At 39.5% G+C, this 5379-nt stretch overlaps 1 pseudogene; it reads right to left on the bottom strand.

The window, feature by feature from the left end:
* Positions 1-4228: 4228 nt before the first annotated feature.
* On the bottom strand, positions 4229-5071 carry LOC100063555 (NADH dehydrogenase (ubiquinone) complex I, assembly factor 6-like; annotated as a pseudogene).
* Positions 5072-5379: the final 308 nt, after the last annotated feature.

The raw sequence follows: 5379 nt of genomic DNA, 5'->3' as shown, positions 1-5379 counted from the left end.
TTAGGCAGTTAAGGGGGAGGTAATAAGAAAAACTTTCTGAGTCTTTGGTTTCTTAAAAATAATCAGCCTAAAGTAATAAAGCCTCATATTAAAAAGACACATTTTGGGGTGGCAAATTTTGTTCCCCTTCAGTACATTCTGTGATAGTCACACAACCATGATTAATGACACATTTCTCATAATATATCTCCATTGTTAAGTGACACCTAACTGTAAATGTAAATAGATTAAGCTCCCCCATTAGAAGACAGACTCTCAGTTGGAGCAAAGAATAGTCTAAATATTCTTGATGAGAGACATTTAAAATGATACCAAAGTGATGACAGTAAAAGAATGGTATATCAAAGATACACCAGGAGAATGTTGTAGGGGAGGAAGACATTTCCTCTACCCTCTCTGGTTCCTTCTGGCCAGACAGCGAATTAAATTCACATGAGACAGAATAACAGGAGAAAATTAAACAAAGCTTTATAACATGTATACATGGGAGAGGCTCAGGAAAACTGAGCAACTCAGCCAACTGGCCGAGGCTGCCTGTTTAAGTATCTTCAGCTACAGACAAAGAGGACATTTAGGGTAGTGGTTTAGGGCTTCAAAGGGGAAGAAGGCAACCCACATGGAAATGGAAAAGCAAATGTTTGGTGAATAGAACTTTGATAAGAGTGGGCATAGCAAGGACCCTCCCAGTCTACCGGAACCTGGTATCTATGGGGATGATCTGCCCTGGGGACAGGCCTTTATTTTAAATTTGTTTTAGGCAGTTAGAGGGGAAAGGTCAAATGTTCCTCCTGAGTCTGAGCCTTTATTGTCTTCAGATCGAAATAATCTGCATACCAGAGTGGCGCATCTTGGGGTGGCCTGCCCTGAACCCTATCAATGTAAACAAAAAAGACAGCAAAGGGAGGCATTTATTAACATCTGACAGAACCCAAGGCAAAAAATTCATATGGAACAAAGGTGAATATTGTTAATGATAAAAGGTATAATTCACGAAGAAGATAGATATCATGAACCATTACACACCTAACAATGAAGAAACAAACATATATAAAGCAAAAACCAGAAGAAATATAAGGGAAAAGAAAAAATTATAATCATGGTGAGAAATATTAACATTTCTCAGAGAATATTTTATCAAGTGCAGAAAAAATAATACAAACATCTCTAATAAAGATCATTAATGATTTAAATGTTATAGATTTAGAATCTTATATCCTACACAAATATGTTTAAAACTTTGTGTCTTATACATTGTTTTTAAATGCCTATAGGAAATTTGGAAAAACTGGCAAAAACACAAATAGTACTAAATTCCGAAAAGTAGAATTCTCTTTTTTTGAAATTATTTTTGTTTTTATTTTTTTAGGAAGATTAGCCCTGAGCTAACATCTGCTGCCAATGCTCCTCTTTTTGCTGAGGAAGACTGGCTCTGAGCTAACATCCGTGCCCATCTTCCTCTACTTTATATGTGGGACGCCTATCACAGCATGGCTTTTGCCAAGTGGTGCCATGTCTGCGCTCAGGATCTGAACCGGCAAACCCCAGGCTGCTGAAGAGGAACCTGCGAACTTAACCGCTGCACCACTGGGCCAGTCCCTAAAAAGTAGAATTCTTATAGGACATGATTTTTGACCATGATACATTAAAACTGGAAAAATCTAAATATGTGTATTTTTTTAAATTTTAAATAATTCTTGGGTCAACTATGAAAATAAATATTCCCAACAGTATACCAGAATGATAATGTATCCTGTCTAAACATATTTTATTACAGGAATGCAAAATTAGATAATATTAGGAAACGCATTCAGAGAATGTTTATATTAAATAGATTAAAGGAGAAAGACCATATTCTAGAGGTTAAGAAGGAATTTGACACAGCCATTCTAAATTTAAAATCTTGATAAAATACAAATAGAATGAAACTTCTTTAACCTGAAAATGAGCATACATATGAAACAAAAAGCAATAGAGTCAGTTCCATTAAAGTCAAGAGTAAGATAAGGACACCTACTGCCCTCACCAAGAACTATTTTGGGGGTGCTGGCCCCGTGGCTGAGTGGCTAAGTTCCTGCACTTTGCTGCAGTGGCCCAGTGTTTCGTTGGTTCGAATTGGGGGCGTGGACATGGCACTGCTCATCAAGCCATGCTGAGGCGGCAGCCCACATGCCACAACTAGAAGGACCCATAACTAAGCATACACAACTATGTACCAAGGGGCTTTGGGGAGAAAAGGGAAAAATAAAATCTTAAAAAAACTATTTTGGAAGGTCCAATCAATGCAGTAGGACAAATTTTGTAAAAGAGGAGACAGATTACCATTATTTGTACATGATATGCTGTTTACTTAGAAAATCCAAGAGAATTATCCAAAGGAACTATTAGAATAAAAATAATTCAGTCAAGTGGCCTGATAAAAAAAAATGTAGAAAAAATAACTTCTTTATATTTTGCAATAACAAATTAGAAAATGAAATGGAAAACTTTGAGTCACAAAAGCAAAAGGGCTAATGTATATGAAGTACCTGGCACAATTCCTAGTAGATAGGCTATATAAATAAACTGTAATAATAATAATATTTATTTTATAAACTCCTGGAGGTGAAATTACCAAGACAAAAGAGACATTTTTAAGATTCTTGATTTATATGCCCAAATTATTCTTTTAACTTTTTTGCTGTTGTTGTTGAAGAAGATTGGCCCTGAACTAACATCTGTTGCCAATCTTCCTGTTTTTGCTTGAGGAAGATTGCTGCTGAGCTAACATCTGTTGCCAATCTTCCTGTTTTTGCTTGAGGAAGATTGCTGCTGAGCTAACATCTGTGCCAGTCTTCCTCTATTTTGTATGTGGGGTGCCGCCACAGCGTGGCTTGAAGGTCTGCCCCGGGAACCTGAACCTGCAAACCCTGGGCTGCTGAAGCAGAGCATGTGAACCTAACCACTATGCCACCAGGCTGGCCCTCTTTTAACTTTTTATTACAGAATAAAATACATATAAATCTCTGATAATCAGTGCCCAGATCAAGAAATAGGACATTTCCTCACCCCCAAACCCCCTTGCATGTCCCCTCCTAGTCCCTAGTCATCTTCCTCCAGAGGGTTTCCCTGACCTCTGACAACACAGATTAGTTTTGCCTGTTTTGTACTGCATATGAACGGAATCACACGTATGTACTCTTTTGTGTCTGTCTTCTTTTGCTCAGCTTTATGTTTACGAGACTCGTTCATATTGCTTGCATGCTGTAGATTACTCATCTAGCTGTATGGTCTTTCACTGTGAGAATGTGCCATGATTTCCTATTCTGTTGATGGGCAGTTGGGTAGCTTCCAATTTGGGGCTATAATGAAGAGTGCTGCTGTGAGCACTGTAATGCACGTCTTCTGGTGGACAGATGGACACTTCTCTGTGGCACACCTACCTAGAGTAAAAAGGGCATGTGTTTGTTCACCTCCAGCAGATACTGCCAAGCAGTCTTTCAAAGTGATTATACCACTTTACACTCCCAACAGAAGTGTCTGAGGTTTCGGTGGCTCCACATACTTGGCAATACTTTTCATTGGAACCATTCTGGTGATGTGTAGTGATTTTGCATTATGGTTCTAATTGGTATTTCCCTGATGACTAATGAAGCTGAGCACATTTTTATATGTTTATTGGCCTTTTTGATGTCTTGCAAAGTGTCAGTTAAGGACTTTGCTCATTTTTATATTAGGTTGTCTCTCTTTCCTATTGGTTTGTGAGAGTTCTTTATATATTCTTGCTACAGGTCCTTTGTTAGATATATGTATTGCAAAGATCTTACCCTACTCCATGGATTGTCTTTTTACTCTCTCAATGGTATCTTCTGGTGAACAGAAGTCCTGTTAAAAAATACTCTTGGCCTACTTCAATGTCACAAAGATGTTTATGTTTTCTTCTAATCAAATTGCTTTTTCCTTCAGTGCCATGAAACTTCTTCTTCCTTTTTATTTTTTTTGGGTGATGAAGATTGGCCCTGAGCCAGCATCCATTTCCAATCTTCCTCTTTTTGCTTGAGGAAGATTGTCACTGACCTAACATCTGTGCCAATCTTCCTCTATTTTCTATATGGGTCACCGCCACAGCATGGCTTGATGAGCAGTGAGTAGGTCTGTGCCCAGGATTTGAACCTGTGAACCCCAGGCTACCAAAACAGAGAGTGCAAAATTAACCATTATGCCACCAAGCCGGCCCCACCATGAAACTATTTTAATATCTTTTTTTCTATGACTGAACATACAAAGATAATGGAAGCAATGTATTCTTCTCCTGTAAAGATGGGTGGAATATATTAAAATCCACTTGTTGAATTTTCTCTAAATAGTCCTCCAGAGGAACCAGAAGAAAAATAGGAAATGCTTTCACAAGAACACTTTGTATGTAAGGACCTAGCCTGCTGTCAGTGCAAGTAGGCCTGGCTAGAAATGACATATATTGCATCTCTCACATTTTTACCTCGGTTCTTCATAGAACATCCTCTTGTGAAACCCCATGTGTTGTATTGGTCAAAGATATAAATATTCAAGGGAGGGCACACCCTTCTTCTGCTACCACTATAGGACGTTGCTCTCAAGCATGTGACAATACCTTGTGCTTTTCCAGTGTGGCTTGTGACATGATCTTCATGAAGGTCATTATACCCAATATTTCTGGTGTCAAATAAAGAAGAGAGTTCTGTGTGTTTTCAGCATAATTTTCCAGTTCCTGGATATTGCAATATGCTTTGTCATCCAATTTTTTTCTCCTTCATCAATGACTCTCATAAGCCATCTTTTAGTCAAATTATGTTTCTTGACAGCAGCTTTCCATCCACTTTTTTTCTCAGTCCTCTATGTGGGAGATCTGGTTTTCCATCCTTCCTGGGTCTCTGTGAAGTCAATCTGGGGCCCAGAAACGGGGCCTGCCTCTGCTGGTGCACAAACCTTCCATAGTTCAATGGCCACAGGCTGATGTGTGTATTGTTACAGTACATATTGTCCACATTTTTTTCCAAATCTGCATTCTCATCAGTCCAATTGTTTTGTCAGAGACTGAGTCCTTAACCAGCCTGAGCCAGTCCACACTGAAGGGCCTCAACGCAGAAGCACAGCTCTGGGATTCTGCAGGGAGCAGCAGGAGCAGAAATAGCCTTCATAATCTCATTTCCACAGCAGCCCGTGTGGTGTTGGGTCAGTGCCCAAGGCGCTTGGTCCACTGGCCTCAGCCACTCTCTGCCTGGACCCTGCCGGCCCCAGGAATCGCTGTGCTTGCCCACTAGCTCCAGGGCAGCTGGCTGCAGCACACGTTGGGGACCCCAAATTGCTTTTTAAAGTAAGTGAAAGGCAATATACACAGCCACCAGATATGAATAAATGCTTGTT

Source organism: Equus caballus, chromosome 1 (assembly GCF_041296265.1).
Source record: "Equus caballus isolate H_3958 breed thoroughbred chromosome 1, TB-T2T, whole genome shotgun sequence".
NCBI classification, from domain to species: domain Eukaryota; kingdom Metazoa; phylum Chordata; class Mammalia; order Perissodactyla; family Equidae; genus Equus; species Equus caballus.
Note: the sequence above shows the minus strand (reverse complement) of the source record. Positions and strands in the feature narration are given on the sequence as shown.